The following is a 17,962-nucleotide window of genomic DNA, read 5'->3' as shown; positions in this document are numbered from 1 at the left end:
TGCATGTGATTGTAACAAATGAAAAAAAAAAATATATATATATATATATATATATATATATATATATATATATTGAAGATAGCATCTAGAACACAATTATTACAACATAAACGGTTTATTACTTTATCATAAACCTGTACCCATAGATAGATGAGTAAGTACAATAATAGTGGCAAATGCAACAGGAATAGAACTGGGGCAGCAGCAGAATGGGGTTTTTGTGTATGCTGGGGAAAAGTAAGGGTGTGCAGGTATAGCGAAGAGCCAAAGATGACTCTGTAGTCAGTTTGTAGTTGGAAGAAGTCTGCAGTCATTTGGTCTGACCCGGATGGAAAAGAGAACAATTCCAATCCCCAATCAGAATACATCAACAGTAATCTGTTGGATGACTGCACTGTAATCACTTACAGGTGTAGAATACAGATGTAGAACTACAGAGCACAGGCAAAGAACTAGTATCTACCACTATATGGTACCTGTCTTTTTATTTTATTTATTAAGTGGCAGTGTGTTAATATTGTTCAGTCACTATTAAATGGTGTAGGGGACAAAACATCAAATAAAAAACACCCATACTAATACTGTTTTAGAAAAAAAGGCGAAAAAAAACGGCAAGCAAACGTTCTGTCTGGGGCATTTTACCTAGACTAATTTCACTGCATGTAAAACCACTTTCACATAATTTTTATCAGCCAGAAAACCTCTTTAAGTGACAAAAAAGTAGAGTTCTCTAAGGTCACATCCAATTAATACCAATAAATAGCACATTGTGCAAAGTTTTACACATGAAAGAACATGGGTGACAGCTTTGGAAGCAGCTCTTTATAAGATAAGTTAAAGTTAGTGTCTGTTAATATATATATATATATATATATATATATATATATATATATATGTGGTAAGTTTTTTTTCCCTGGTTAATTATGCTGTAATTTCAATTAGCTCATTGCTAGAAACAATCTGAAAGCTCCCTGTCTTTCCCACAGAAGCATTTACGAGGAGCGGAGATGTCGTATAATGAGACGGGAGCAGTGGTTTATAGAAGCAAAGTGTAAGCATGGTATAGTGTTCGTTTCGCATCTTGAAATACAAACAACTCATTCTATTGTTCCAGATGAGATTCGGAACAAATCCTCTCTAAGACTTTCAATATAGCTATGTAGCTGCGACGGCCTTCGCTGAAATGGCTTCACCTAGTGTCCCTGAGCTTCCTGTCAGAGGCCCTTTTATGCTTCTGTAATTGCTTGATTCCGAAACCACGGAAAATCTGTGATATGGTGTGCCAATTACAAGCACTTCCTCTCCGTACGCATGGACCCCTGGCCCTTGACAATCACAGGTTTTTATATCCGAGAACAGAACCATAGAGAACAGGAGATGGGGAGGAGGGGGGGATCGTGATGGAAGAAAAGAAAACCATCTTTCCGTTTTACAAAACAGAAATGTATTTTTCTTTTTTACTTTCTGTATAATTTTTTTTCGGTTACAATCACAAAAGGTGGTGAGAATTTTTTTTAAAAGTGGCGAAAAACAGAATTGCTTGCATCTTTTTTTCTTTTCTGGTAAACCGTTAAGTGGTCTGTCATCCTCGATTCCATGTACAACACCTGCAAGGAAACGGCATAAACCGAGAGAACGTTAATGGCCGTGTCTCTCTAGAACCTATAGTCATCAGCATTAATCACTTGTGGCAATACATTAAGGGTGATCTTCTGTATTTAACAAGCTGTCACGGTATACAGTCATTTTTACAGCTTTCCAGTGGATTGTAAGATGCAGCGTTCTGTGATTAACATATGACAAAACAACAAGGAACAATCCTTTAGTAGCTCAGACTGTCGGCTCGCCTTAGATTTATAATTGGGCCACTCAGAGAGTCACTTTCATAGTGCTCCCCAGATTAAAGCTCTGGCCCGGTACCAATAGAAAGGTTGCATGATGTAATGCACAGGGAATTGGAATAAATAAATTTTAATGTGTTTTCCGCAGAGTTCATACCTGGTAATAGGTGGATGTGACATTATGAAAGTACAGTAGGAGCAATGTCATGCATTTTATTATTATAATTGGCAAACATTTAATACCAAAACACAATATACTCAATAACTGTATATTCTGTTGATTGTTTTTTTTTAACATATTTACATTAAAATAGTTTTGTATTGCATAAGAGTATATTAAAGTATCGTATAAATACTCTATATTGTCTTCTATAGCAGTCATAAAAAATATGACTTAGATTTAGAGAACATTGTTGGTTTTCTACTCTCTGGTTTGCTTAGTGATATACTGACCGCAAAAGCCCAAAACAGAACCAAAGATGTAGTGCACCTTTAACCCCTTGAGGACACAGGCAATTTTCCTTTTTGCACTTTCCTTTTATCCTTTCCTGCCTTTTAAGAGAAATAAACTCTTTATTTTTCCATTTACAGACCCATTTGGGGGCTTGTTTTTGCGCAACCCATTGTACTTTGTAATGACACCTATCATTTTACCATAAAATGTACGGTGAAACCAAAAAATTGTTATTTGTGGGAGAAATTGAAAAGAAAGCTGCAATTTTGCAACTTTTGGAGATTATGGTTTTACACAGTGCACTTTATGGTATAACTAGAATGTTATACAGGTAGCTCTATACAGTTAAACAATACCCAATTTATATAGTTTTTCTATTATTGTACTACTTAAAAAAAAAAAGTTAAACTTTTAAAAAAAAATCAATCTGCTTAAAATTGCCCAACTTTACTAGGCTGTATATATGATGTATATAAAAATCAACAATTCTATTTTATTTTTATTTTTTGTATTCTTTTAATGTTTACGCTGCACGATCATTTACATTATATTGAAATAGGGGCCATTTTAATTTTTATTAGGGGAGGGGCTTTTATTATTTTAAACTTATTAAGTAATAAGCGACTATTAATAGGGGACTATTACCTGCAGTAATTATTTGCATTCATTGTATATTGCTATGCTATAACATAGTATTGAACAGTGCCAGGCTGTATCATTGGAGTGTCAATCCGGTGGCAGGAGCCTGATAAGGGGACCTCCACTGTCATTTTAATTCATTGGACCAAGTGATGGTGCTGCTGGGGTTCGATGAACAGCACTAACCCATCAACACCTGTCTTTTCTTCTTTCAGATTCCATGATGAGCATTGTTTACAGTGTCTAAAGGGTTAATGGCAGTTCCCCGCTACTGATATTAGCCGTCACTAAACGCCAAAGCGAGCGGCCTCATATCCCGACCTTCTATCCCGACCTCCTATCTTGACTTCATATCCCGTCCTCATATCCCGACCTCCTATCTCGACCTCATATCCCATCCTCATATTCTGACCTCATATCCCAACCTCATAGCCCGACCCCATATCCCGTCCCAATATCCCATCCCCATATCCCAACCTCATACCCCGTCCTCATATTTCAAACTCATATCCCGTCCTCATATCCCATCCTCCTATCCCTTCCTCATGTCCCGACCTCATATCCCGTCCTCATATCCTGCCCTCATATCCCAACCTCCTTTGCTGTCCTCATATCCCTTCCTTATGTCCCATCCTCATATCCTGTCCTCAGGTGGGACTGATTTGTGATGAAGATATTGTAAGCTGAAAATAGAAGGGGACGTGGCTTTGTGGGACTGGGCGTGATTTGCAAGCCAGACAGATGCACAAAAAGGGTAGATAATAAAAGGGGTGGGGCTTAAACCGTGGGTGTGTTTTGTGAGATGGGGTGGGGCTTGTAAGCCGGACTGCAATGAAGTATGAAAGACAAAAGGGGACAATGCGCCTGTCTATGTGCCGTTATCCTCAATCACTATGGCAGGTTAAACATGCATTTGTAATGCACTCACCTAGTGGCGTTATGCTGAGAGCATAACACCTGTAGTAGCTGTAGGAGCCCAACTGGTGTGGGTGGATGGAAGTCCACGATGTGCTGCCCGGATCCTCCCGTCTGGCTGGACGGTCTGTGTGTAGTAAGCAGTAGCGGTGAAAAGGAATCCGATCCTGGCGCTCACTCGTGCGGCTGCTGAGGAATTGAGTCAGGAGCCGGTGATACAGTAAAAGAAACACTTTATTTGAGACTTTGCAGGGACTACGCGTTGCGAGGGGACACACTCCCCTCTTCCTCAGGTCCAGTCGAGCAGGGCTAAGGGGCTGGGCTTCCATTTAAAGGGAAAAAGCCCACGAAAATTTGTGCTCATTGTCAAAAATCAAACATAGTGGTGCAAAAAGTCACAATCATTTACATATCATACACAATGATCGCAGGAAATACAAACATCAGGGGCACAGGTTATTACAAAAACCCCGTTAGGGTCAGAAGCAACTTCAAAAACATTATATCTACTTCTCCACCATACATTAGGCAGAGGTGCTGTACGTCAGCATACACGGGAGCCTCCAATGGTGTAGAGCCGCAAACAGACGGCGCATCGCCTTGCTGTTCAAGCACGGCAGGGACAACCTCTGGATGGGAGACATCAGGGCTCATGATCCGAGCTTATTTTGGCCAGGATATTTCAAGGTGGGTAAGAGGTCCACTAAAAAAGATGGCCTACAAATATTAGGGCAGTACAGATGCCTATAGTTGACTTGAGGACTGGAATCTTATTTGTTGCCTCATTTAAACCCCTAGGCTGAAGTGTCTGAAGAGAATAGATCCAAAACATCTCTTTTTTTATTTAGTGTCGCAGACCTGTTGTCCGCACCGGTTGGGATCTGCTCAATTGGTGTGATGGTAATTGGATTTGGGACATCCTTGTGGTAGATACTGGTGTGCCTGGATAGGCTGTGAAGGAGAAATCCTTTACTTATATTTGTCCTGTGCTGGTTTAGGTGTATATGTAAAGGTTGTGTGGTCCGACCAATGTATTGTTTGCCACACATACAGTTTATCAAATAAATGACATAGGATGATTGACAGGTCATGCGTGATTTAAGGTGAAACGTGGCACCTGTGGCTGTACTTTTAATGGTTGATTGTTTATGAGAAATGGTGGTACAGCATAAACATCTGGGATGGCCGCATTTAAAGGCACCATTCTTTGGAGCCATGGTGTTACAGGCACCCACTTTCTGTTTTTCTGTTTGGTGTTTCTTCTTCTTCCCCCGGCTTGGGGCAATCAGGTTATGTAGAGTAGGAGCCCTACGGTACGTAAACCTCGGTTTATCTGGAAGTATTCCGAGAAGGTGGGGATCTGATTATTGGTATAATTTCATTCCCTGATGTTTGTATTTCCTGCGATCATTATGTATGATATGTAAATGATTGTAACTTTTTGCACCACTATGTTTGATTTTTGACAATGAGCATACATTTCCGCGGGCTTTTTCCCTTTAAATGGAAGCCCAGCCCCTTAGCCCTGCACGACTGGACCTGAGGAAGAGGGGAGCGTGTCCCCTCGCAACGCGTAGTCCCTGCAAAGTCTCAAATAAAGTGTTTCTTTTACTGTATCACCGGCTCCTGACTCAATTCCTCAGCAGCCGCACAAGTGAGTGCCAGGATCGGATTCCTTTTCACCGCTACTGCTTGTAAGCCGGACTGACACATTCAGCAGGAGAGCAGAGTTTGTGGAGTAAGGTACTGGAAGTCCCATATACTTGCATGGGACTTTAAACAAAAAACATCTTTTATATAAGGGTGTAGGTAAGGGTTAATTTAACTATCATATATTTTTTTTATTTGACATGTAAGTAATATGTGTACCAGGTATTTTTTAAATATCTCCAGCCGTACTGAAGTTATGTGGGAACATACATTTCCCATAGATTTGCATGGGACTTTTGCCCGTTTTTTCCTTCCGAATTCTTGTTGGGGAGGAAAATCCACAAAGGAGGAAGATTTTGACTTCATATCCTGTCTACATATCCTGTCCTCAGGTGGTACTGATTTGTGATAAAGATACTGTAAGCTGAAAATAGAAGGGGACGTGGCTTTGTGGAACTGGGCATGCTTTGCAAGCCAGACCGATGCACAAAAAGGGTAGATAATAAAAAGGGTGGGGCTTAAATGTGGGCACGTCTTTGTGGGATGGGGTGTGGCTTGCAAGCTGGATTGACACATTCACCAAGAGATGCAGAGAGGAGCTTGTGGAGTAAGGTAACGGTAGTCCCATATAGTTGCATGGGACTTGAAACAGAAACCCATCATTTATATAACGGTGTTGGTAAGGTTTAATTTAAGTAACATATATTTTTATTTGACATATTTATTTGACAAGTAATATGTGTACCAGGTATTATTGAAATATCTCCATCCATACGGAAGTGGCTTTGGCTGGAAAAGGTGGATACAGTCCTAGGAGTGAGTCTCCTAGGACTGTATCCACCTTTTCCAGCCCACCAGAGCACCAGAAAGCTGAACTAATTTATGCAGGCTAAAGTCAGCAACTGTTGAGCCAAGAAGTTTGTGAGGAATCACTGTAACTTCCCTCATCTCTAATCAGATCCTTTACAGCAACATAAACCTCTGAGATTCTCACCCAAAACATTGCAGGTTCAGTCTCAATGTCAATCTTTATACAGTATATCAGTATCCAACATACAAGAGACAAACTTGCTTCAGGAAAGATCCCATTGACACAATGAGAATTTGTGCTTATATTGTGCTAGTCCAGAGCAGTTTTTCAAAGGCTGTTCTATACGTCCTCAGCGTCCTGTAAATGCTCGTATCTAGGACACGTGGGAGAGGTGTCCCTGGGTGTTAATACTACCTGTCCTCATTTGGCCATTCTAGTCTATACTCCTGCCAAGACATCTTTCTCCACTTCTGCCTTTCTGGACTCTGGAGATTTTATTGATGCTTCCCTGGTCCATAAACATTGTCTACCAGTGACTCGGCTTACTAAGCCTTTGTACATTTCTTTTGTCAATGGAGAAAACCTGAACTGTACGGTGCTATTCCGCACTGAACCTCTCATTATGCAAGTGGGTGTAAGGAAAAGATTGAGTTCTATGTGCTTCTTCATTGTACTTCAGAATTTCTTCTTGGTCTTCCTTGGCTTCAACTCTACACTTTGTCACACTCCACTTCTAGACTGGAAATCTGGTGAGGTCACCCACGTGGGACCTTTTTGCCAAAATCACTGTCTTGTGTACCCAGCCTAAGTCTGTCTCTTTGCCTTCTTCTCTGCTGGGTCTGCCTTTTCCTTATCAAGACTTTTCTGATGTATTCAGGCTGTGACTCTGCAACCACATCGTCCCTATGACTGTTCTATTGACCTACAGCCTGAGACTACTCCTCCTTGGGGAAGAATTTTTCATTTGTCTGGTCCAGAGACACAAGCTTTGGTAAAATACATTCAAGAGAATCTCCAAAAGGGCTTTATTCATAAGTCCACCTCTCCTGCTGGAGCTGGTTTCTTCATTCTCGGGAAAAAGGATGGTTCTCTTCATCCTTGTATTGACTACTGAGGATTAAACAAGATCATGATCAAGAATTGCTATCCTCTTCCTTTAATTTCTGAACTTTTTGATCGTCTACGTGGTGCCAAGGCCTTCTCCAAGCTGGATTTGCGGGGAGCATATAACCTAATTTGAATCCGTGAGGAAGACAAATGGCAGATGGTCTTTAATAACCGGGATAGACACTTTCGACCTCTATAATGCCCCGGCTATCTTCCAAGAATTTGTCAACTACATCTTCCGAGATCTGTTCTATACATGTGTAGTGGTATACCTAGACAATATGCTGATCTTCTCACCCAATTTGGGGGTTCATCACTCTCATGTCCACCAAATTCTATGGCGCCTACGAGATAACCATCTTTTTATGCAAACTCGAAAAATGCATATTAGAGAAATCCAGTCTTCCATTTCTGGGTTACTGTAACACTCCCGGTTCAGTAGACAGGAACACTGGAGGTAGTAGATACAATGGACCTGTGTGGCAGAAGACGCAGGCCGTACCAGGGAGCGGAGTCTAAGGTGCCGTTGGTTTTCACCAGAGCCCGCCGCAAAGCGGGATGGACTTGCTGCGTCAGGTGGCACCCAGGTCGCTACCCCTGGCATGACTTGACCACACAGGCGGCTGAGGAGATTCGAAGTACAGATGGGAAAAAGCAACTCGTAGTCTAGATAGCAGAAAGTCAGGGTTGGCAGCACAGGTGCGTAGTCAGGAACGAAGCAGGAGGTCAGTAGGCAGGCGTCATAGGAGCAAGGTCAGAGACGTAGCAGTAGGTCAGTAACAAGGCAAAACACAGTAACGCTTTCTCAATGGCACAAGGCAACAAAGATCCGCAGGGTTGTGGGGGAGGAGCACGAACTTATAGAGGAGACACAGGTGTTGCACATAATTATGGGTGTACTAGCCCTTTAAATCTTAAAGCTCCAGGGCACACGCGCCCTAGGAGACGGGGACACACGTGCCAGAGATGAAAGGCAGCAGGGGACCGAGGTGAGTGACGGGCTGGGATTCGCATGCAGGCGCGTCCCACGATGCGAACCCCAACCCCGCCGACAGCAGGGAAGAGCAGGGAAATGCGCTTACGGCCAGCACTGGTGGCCGGAGCGCAAACCGTAACAGCTACATTATTTCCAACCAAGGTCTACAGATGGATCCTAACAAGTTGTCTGCAGTTTTCAACTGGCCATGTCCTACTGGCTTACAAGCTATTCAACTCTTTCTTGGGTTTGCCAACTATTATCGACAGTTCATTCCACATTTCTCTTCCTTGATTGCCCAGATTGTGTCTCTCACAAAAAAAAAAAAAAAAAAAAAGAACTGTAATCCCAAGTCTTGAACTACTGAGGCCGGAGAGAACTTCTCCCGTTTAAAATCTGCATTTGCCTCTGCTTTTGTCCTCTCTAGACCTGATCTTGAGAAACCCTTCTTTTTGGAGGTAGAGGCTTCATCCGTAGGAGCTGGGGCCGTCCTTACTCAAAAAACTCCCAAGGGCAAAACTGTAACCTGTGTTTTTTTTTCCAAAACCTTTTAGCCAGCAGAGAGGAACTACTCTATCGGAGATGGGGAACTCCTGGCTATTAAACTTGCCTTGGAAGAGTGGCGACATCTACTGAAGGGTTCATCTCATCCTGTTAACAATTCTTCACAGATCATAAAAATCTATTATACCTCCAGTCTGCTCAGTGCCTGAACCCCCGGCAGGCCTGATGGTCCCTTTTCTTTTCCAGGTTTAATTTCTTTATTAATTTCTGTCCTGCGGACAAGAATGTCAGAGCCGATGCTCTTTCTAGATCTTTCGATGTGGTTGGTCTGGACTCCACTCCTAGATACATTGTTCTACCTGAGCAATTGGTTTCTGCTAAGCCTGTCAATCTTCTGCAAGTTCCTCCAGGGAAATCTTTCATGCCTTCTCAACTGAGACGAAGAGTCTTGAATTGGGGACATTCTTCCTTTCTGGAAGAAAGGTAATTCTGGAGTACCGAAGTTCGTCCAACTTATTTCTCTGCATTACTGGTGGCCGAACCATGCACGTGATGTCACAGAACGTTTATCCGTTCCTATGCTATCTGTGGTGGTGACATGACTCCCAGGCAGAGACCAGCTGGCCTTCTACTACCTTTGCCTATTCTGGAAACTCCATGGTCTCACATAGCTTTGGACTTTATTACTGATTTGCAACCTTCCAGCAACAATACGGTCATTTGGGTTGTAGTTGATCGCTTTTCCAAAATGGCTCGTTTCATTCCTTTGCCTGGTCTTCCATCTGCTCTGCAACTGGCAAAACATTTTCTTCAGAATATCTTCCACCTCCATGGCCTTCCATCTCACATCGTCTCAGATCGGGGAGTGCAATTTGTTTCCAAGTTCTGGTGGACTCTCTGCTCTCTCCTTAAAATCAGGCTGGACTTTTTTCTGCCTACCACCCACAAACCAACGGCCAGGTAGAGAGAGTTAATTCAATCCTGGGAGACTATCTCCGTCATTTTGTCTCAGCTCGACAGGATGATTGGGTCGATCTCTTACCTTGGGCAGAATTCTCAACGAGGACATCATCATTCTTTGTTGTATATGGTCATCATCTTCGTCTTCCCCTTCCTCTTCCAGTCTTTTCTGGTGTGCTACCGGTGGATGAACAATTTCGGGATTTCATGACCATTTGGCATGAAAACCCGGCACGCTTTGGAGAACGCCTCTTCCCGTATGAAGTCTCAGGCGGATAAGAAGAGAAGGCCTCCTCCGACTTTCTTCCCTGGTGACAGGGTCTGACTTTCTTCTAAGTACCGTATATACTTGAGTATAAACCGAGTTTTTCAGCAGTTTTTCCCCCTCGGCTTATACTCGAGTGACGGGGAAAAAAATCGCAGGCATACCAGTGGGGGTGGCGAGGGGATGGGCCGGGCCGTCCATCATCGCCCATCTATGTTGCAGGGACCGTCCGACTTAAAGTGGGGAGGGTGAGCCGGTCCGGCCCGTCCATCTTGACCAGGAGGCCCTCTTCTCTGCTCCGGGCCGGCTCTGGACTAGTGACGCAGCATTGACGCCACCATGCAGGGACGTCCGTGCGCAGCCGACGTCCCTACGTGGCGGCGTCAATACAGCGACACTATTCCGGGGCCAGCCCACAGCGGAGAAGAGGGCCTCCTGGTCAAGATGGACGGCCTGGACCGGCTCAACCTCCCCACTAGAAGTCGGACGGTCCCTGCAGCGACGTTGGACGGCTGCTAGGGAAGGACCGACAGAGCTGCAACTGGGGAGGTGAGTAGAGAACAAGAGAGGGGGGTCTGGATGATGACAGAGGGGTATGAGGGGGATCTGGATAATGATATGGGGGGCAAGGGGGATCTGTATGATGGGGGATGAGGGGGGTCTGGATGATGAAAGGAGAAATTAGGGGCCTCGGCTTATATAAGGAACAGCTAATACTCAAGTATATACGGTATATCCGTGTCAGGATCCCCAGTTACAAGTTGGGTCCTCACTACCTTGGACCGTTCGAGGTCTTGCACAAAATTAATCCGGTCTCCTACAAGTTTTTTTCGCAATCTTCTCTATGCATCCCTAATTTTTTCACGTCTCCCTTCTCAAGCCATTTATCGTCAACAGCTTTACACAAAAGCACATCGTCTCTACTCCTGTGTATGGGTCTTCAGACATCTTCATGGTCAAAGTGATCCTGGAGACTTAGACTGTGAGAAATTTTTTGGTCGATTGGAAAGGTTTTGGTCCTGGGGCCCAGAGGAGAATATCCTAGACCACGATTTGGTAAAAAAAAATTTCAGACCCAAAAAGAGGGGGAGACCCTGGGGGGGGTAGGGTACTGTTCCACCTAGCGCTCCAGCCGGACACGCCAGCCATGAGCGCTCCCCTGCTCCATACACTTCTGCTGGCGGGCCCGGGATTCGCATCGCGGGACGCGCCCTCATGCGAATCTCGGGCCATCACTCACCTTCCCTATCTGCTGTTCCTCCTGTAGTCTCGCATCGCCGGTGCGAGTGTCCCCGCCTCCTAGGGCGCACACGCGATAGTGCTTTAAGATTTAATGGGCCAGTGCGCCCTTGATTGTTTCTTTCACCTGTGCCTTGTTTATAAGTGTGATCACCTCCCACTTGCCGAATCTTTGTGCCTAGTGCCTCAGAGAAAGCAGACATTGTGTTTGCCTTTCTGTGTTCCTGACTACTCCGCTTGTGACCTGACTACGCTTCTGTGCTGCCAGCCTACTGACCTTGCTACGTCCTGACTACACTTCTGTACCGCCTGTCCTGCCTTCCTGCCAGGGGTAGCGACCTGGGTGCTGCCTGCCGCAGCAAGACCATCCCGCTTTGCGGCGGCACCTTAGACTCAGCTCCCTGGTATGGCTCACATCATCTTCCACACAGGTCCAGAGGATCCACTACCACCGGCCGTAAGAGCGCTTTGAAAATCTATCCTTCTGAGCTATAGTCTTTAACAATTGTTTTCTGTTAGTTGTTTTACTTTATTTTATTAAGTTTTTATAAGTGTCCTAAAGTACTTTTTTTTCCCCAAAAAACATTTATGGATTGCTTTAAAGTGGTGCTAAAAAGTTAAACAGATTTATAAATTACTTCTATTTAAAAATCTTAATTCTTTCAGTACTTATCCGCAAATGTATCAGCTTAACAAGAAGTTGTATAATTATTTTCTGCCTGACCACAGTGTTTTCTGCTAACACCTCTGCACATGTCAGGAACTGTCCAGAGCAGGAGAGGTTCTCCATGGGGATTTGCTCCGGTTCTGGACAGTTCCTGACACAGACAGAGCTGTCAGCAGAGAGCAATGTCTTGCAGAAACGAACTATACAACTTCCTGTGAAGTATACAGCAGCTGATAGGTAATTTACGAATATGTTCAACCTTTTGGCACCAGTTAATTTAAAGGGGTATTCCAGGCAAAATCAACTGGCTCCGGAAAGTTAAACAGATTTGTAAATTACCTCTATTAAAAAATCTTAATCCTTCCATTAGTTATTGGCTTCTGAAGTTTTCTGTCTAACTGCTCAATGATGATGTCACGTCCCGGGAGCTGTGCATGATGCGAGAATATCCCCATAGGAACTGCACAGCTCCTCAGTCAGCTCCACAGTCATCAGAGAGCAGTTAGACAGAAAACAACAACTCAACTTCAGAAGCTAATAACTATTGGAAGGATTAAGATTTTTTAATAGAAGTAATTTACAAATCTGTTTAACTTTCCGGAGCCAGTTGATATATAAAAAAAAGTTTTGGCCTGGAATACCCCTTTAAGTTGGTTAAATACAGATTTATTTATACAAAGTCTGTAACAAGTAAGCAGAAAGACCTGGCACAGCTGACTGACGGCTCTCGGTACCGTGGCAAGGTGATAAGACCTATCCGTTCCTGACTGGTGGAGTGTGGTGCTAAACGTGCATAAGAAGCAAGCGTATACGTTTGTAGCAAGAAAGAAAAGGTAACACGTAGCAACTCACCACTTCTGTAGATTCTTGTTTAATAGTGCTGGTGAACATACAGCTAGCACAAAAACAACAGGAACGGGTGTGCAGGGAGGGTTAGACGTGGCGGGGGGAGCTCGAGACAATGGATCCTATTTCGCGTCCAGTGACGCTTCTTCCGGTCCGGTTGTTTTTGTGCTAGCTGTATGTTCACCAGCACTATTAAACAAGAATCTACAGAAGTGGTGAGTTGCTACGTGTTACCTTTTCTTTCTTGCTACAAACAGATTTATTTATTTATTTCTCCCATTTCTCCTCAATTGATCATTTTAGAAAACAAAAAACCTTGAAAAATGTTTTGTCTTCCTTCTTCACAAAAGCACTTAGTGTAAAAAGAAAGGAAGGGAAAACACAAACAACAAAAATAGAAGTATACTCCTTCTATAATAAAGCAACTTTCTAAGCAGAATTTTAGAAGACTCTGCAATAGAGAAATGTATGTGGATATTTGGCTTAGACACCCTAGTACCTAAGGATCTAAACAAAACGCTAGAAACAGTATAGTAGATTGTTTATGAGCAAGGTTACTGTAGTTTGTATGATAATTGGATGAATAAATGTAGAGTAGTTTTTCTATATTGTATATGTGCCAAATGTAAAGTGTTGTGTATTGTTAAAGTTAAGGTCTTCACCCAGGATCCAGATAGCTTATATTTAATAAAGTAAAGTACACAAATCTAAAAAGTGGAATGCAAATCGGAACTAGTCATTCAGTGGTCACAGTGGAATGTACAGGTTATGCAATATCATATCATATCCTGAACACACAGGAAGTACGTCACTGTTAGATATCTAACTCAGTGGAGCGCACGCTGAGCAATGGAAACAAATTCAGGAGCAGGCACAATGGATGCTTAGACCAGAACCTGTGGGTGGAGTCAAAAATCCTAACATGTATAAAAGTGTTGTAATAACTGTTTATTGTATCCTGATGAAGAGGCATATCTAGGATCCCCGAAACGCGTTGTTTAGTAGTTTTATAGCATCTTCTGGGTGAGATTGGATAATATGAAAATGGTGATATCCCTGGGACATTAGAAGAGGCTTACCAGGATGCAGACTGATGTTATAACATAAAGGTCTGAGGCACCTCCCACCACGGGTATCTAGAAACATATATTTTCACCCATTTATCCCTTGGTTGATAACATAGAGCAGATGAGCACTGCAACTCATAGTTTTTTCTGTTTGATGTCCCTGTTGTATACATGCAAGTACACTGAAAATGCCAGTTGTTATCCAGAATGAACTAGCATGTACAGTCATGGCCGTAAATGTTGGCACCCCTGAAATGAAATGAAAGGAAGTATTTCTCACAGAATAGGATTGCAGTAACACATGTTTTGCTATACACGTTTATTCCATTTGTGTGTATTGGAACGAAACCAAAAAAGGGAGGAAAAAAGCTAATTGGACATATTGTCACACCAAACTCCAAAAATGGGCTGGACAAAATTATTGGCATCCTTTCAAAATTGTGGAAGAAGAAGATTATTTCAAGCATGTGATGCTCCTTTAAACTCACCCGGGGCAATATAAAAATCACACCTGAAAGCAGATAAAAAGGAGAGAAGTCCACTTAGTCTTTGCATTGTGTGTCTGTGTGTGCCACACAAAGCATGGACAACAGAAAGAGGAGAAGAGAACTATCTGAGGACTTGAGAACCAAAATTGTGGAAAAATATCAACAATCTCAAGGTTACAAATCCATCTCCAGAGATCTAGATTTGCCATTGTCCACAGAGCACAAAATTATCCAGAAGTTTGCAACCCATGGCACTGTAGCTAATCTCCCTGTGCATGGACGGAAGAGAAAAATTGATGAAAGGTGTCAACGCAGGATAGTCCGGATGGTGGATAAGCAGCCCAAAACAAGTTACAAAGATATTCAAGCTGTCCTGCAGGCTCAGGGAGCATCAGTGTCAGAGAGTACTATCCTTTGACATTTAAATTAAATGAAACGCTATGGAGGAGACCCAGGAGGACCCCACTGCTGACACAGAGACATAAAAAAGCAAGACTACATTTTGCCAAAATAAACTTGAAATCTGAGGATTACCAACGGATTTTGGGTCACACTGTACAGCCCAGAGTAAGAAAGCTTGCGTCCGAGATATTGAGTCTTCCAGCAGAACAATTACCCCAAACATACGTCAAAAAGCACCCAGAAATGGATGGCAACAACGCGCTGGAGAGTTCTGAAATAGCCAGCAATGAGTCCAGATATAAATCTTATTGAAGACCTGTTGAAATATCTAAAAATGCTGTTTGGAAAATGTGCCCTCTCAATAAGAGAGACCTGGAGCAGTTTGCAAAGAAAGAGTGGTCCAACATTCCGTCTGAGAGGTGTAAGAAGCTTATTGATGGTTATAGGAAGCGACGAATGATTTCAGTAATTTTTTTCCAAAGGGTGTGCAACCAAATATTAAGTTAAGGGTGTCGATAATTTTGTCCAGCCCATTTTTGGAGTTTGTTGTGACATTATGTCCAATTAGTTTTTTTCCTCTTTTTTGGTTTCGTTCCAATACACACAAAGGGAATAAACATGTGTATAGCAAAACATGTCTTACTGCAAGTGAGAAATACTTAATTTTCTAGAAAAATTTCAGAGGGTGCCAATATTTACGGCCATGACTGTAACTATAACGAAATGTATTCCCATCCACTCCTTGTTAGGGTTCGGCAGGCTGAATGTGGATCCTCTGTGTCAGCGAGGGATTGGCGTGGACCGTGTCGGTGGACTGATTCTAGGTTGCTACTGGTATTCACCAGAGCCCGCCGCAAAGTGGGATGGTCTTGCTGCGGCGGTAGCAACCAGGTCGTATCCAGCGGCAACGGCTCAACCTCGCTGACTGCTGAGAAGGCGTGGGACAGGAGGACTAGACAGAGGCGAGGTCAGACGTAGCAGAAGGTCAGGGCAGGCGGTAAGGTTCGTAGTCAATGGTGATAGCAAGAGGTCTGGAACACTGGAATGGCAAACACAGTAAACGCTTTCTCTAGGCACAAGGGCAACAAGATCCAGCAAGGAAGGGAAGGGAAAGTGAGGTTATATGGACGTGGAGCAGGTGGAAGCTAATTAGCCTGATTGGGCCAGGCACCAATCATTGGTGCACTGGCCCTTTAAATCTTAGAGAGCTGGCGCGCGCGTGCCCTAAGGAGCGGAGCCGCGCGCCAGGACGTGACAGCCCGGGACCGGGACAGGTGAGTAGCTTGGGATGCGATTCGCGAGCGGGCGCGTCCCGCTATGTGAATCGCATCCCCACCGGCAGTGTCAGTGCAGCGCTCCCGGTCAGCGGGTCTGACCGGGGCGCTGCAGGAAGTGGAACGCCACGAGCGCTCCGGGGAGGAGCAGGGACCCGGAGCGCTCGGCGTAACACTCCTGTTGCATTGCCACAGTATTGCTGTCCTTTTTTGCATTGTACTTCTGAACCATGGAGATTTAGACAAGCAGAGCTCACATAACTCTATGTCACAATAGTACAAGAGATTGAGGCAGAATACATAAAACCTGGAAGTTATTGATAAGATGAATCCTGTTTATGTCAATATGATCACAAAGTACTTCTCAATGGCTATAAAGTATGTGAGTCCCTGGAATAGCTCCTTAACATCTAAATATCCACGCAGTGAGATATACCATCAAGAAGCATCAGATGGAAAAAGTTGCCACATAAGGTATTGGAGTTGGGTGAAAAACCCATCAAAGCACAATTAGCTGTTAAATCACTTTCATGCTGATCTGCATAAACTGAAACAGTAACTATAAATCAGTATTATATTAAAGTGTTCAGATTTTAGTACCAGTGATGTGCTTTAAAGTGAATAATAGCCATTATTTATGGCCAGTTTCTCTTCCTTTGTCTCTTCTGAAATCAGGCTTTCGGCCTCATATTTGTGCCAAGCAAGTCTTCAGCATGATCTATTAATCTACTCACACTAAACCAATGTCTACCATAGGTAGGAATAGCTTATAGGAACAACCATGAGAGAGCTACCATAAGTCTATATAATCATTCTCTATAAATGTTGCAAAAAATCTACAGAGACACCCAGTCTTAAAGAGGTACTCCTCCCCTAGACATCTTATCGTGGATAAGATGTCTGATCATAGGGGTCTGGCCACTGGGGACCCCCGCAATCTCCCTGCTGCACCGGGCGTTTGTTTAGAGCATTGGGTGCAGCGCCGGAGGCTTGTGAAGCCACAGCCATGCCGCCTCAATGCAAGTCTATGGGAGGGGGTGTGACGGAAATCACGCCCTCTCCCATAGACCTGCATTGAGGGGGCGTGGCTGTGATGTCACGAGCCTCTGCTCCACATCCCCAGTGATTCAGCAATGGATGTCTGGGGTGCCACAGTCGAGATTGCGGGGGTCCCCTGCATCGGGACCCCAGCGATCAGACATCTTATCACCTATCCTTTGGAAAGGGGATAAGATGTCTAGGGGGGGAGTACCCCTATAAAGATTCTCCTCTGATACAGTAAAGTTCAATTTTCTACATGGACAATGTAGACAGATGCAATTAAGATGACCAGCTCAAATCATGGATGTGAATATGTTAGACCCATTTGAAAGATTTAACATGGTTCATTTCGGTAGTAGATCTTTTGAATCATAGGTACTGTGCACATTTTAAAAGACCCCAACCAATCAAAAGAACAAGCCGGGAAAAGTGCACGCTTAGCGAGTTCTTTTCTGACTCATAGTGTAAGACTACGGGGCCATTTTGCTCTCATAGACACAAAGTGGAGAGAGAAGCATGCATTTTTTATTATTGACAGGACTTTAAATGTTGAAAACTAACCCAATGCATGACCCTGCTCCCGGCTCACCCTGGTCTAGTTTCTAAAATAAAAAAAGGTCTTCTCAGACACTTCATAGCGGCCATGAGACAGACCATCCCTATACTATGGAAATCTCATGACACCCTTACTCATTACTAGCTTGGATAGATGCCCTCAATTACAAAATGCGTCTTGAGGAACATAAAGGGGTATTTCCATCTAGGCTTGTTATCCCCTATCCACATGATAAGGGATAAAATGCTGATCAGTAGTGG

At 43.5% G+C, this 17,962-nt stretch overlaps 1 protein-coding gene across 9 annotated transcripts in view; it reads right to left on the bottom strand.

Annotated features, from left to right (window-relative positions):
* SEC16B (SEC16 homolog B, endoplasmic reticulum export factor) overlaps positions 1–17,962 on the bottom strand; it is a 293,732-nt gene that overhangs the window by 104,004 nt on the left and 171,766 nt on the right. The window lies entirely within an intron of this gene.

Source organism: Hyla sarda, chromosome 7, assembly GCF_029499605.1.
Source record: "Hyla sarda isolate aHylSar1 chromosome 7, aHylSar1.hap1, whole genome shotgun sequence".
In the NCBI taxonomy this organism is placed as follows: Eukaryota; Metazoa; Chordata; class Amphibia; order Anura; family Hylidae; genus Hyla; species Hyla sarda.
Note: the sequence above shows the minus strand (reverse complement) of the source record. Positions and strands in the feature narration are given on the sequence as shown.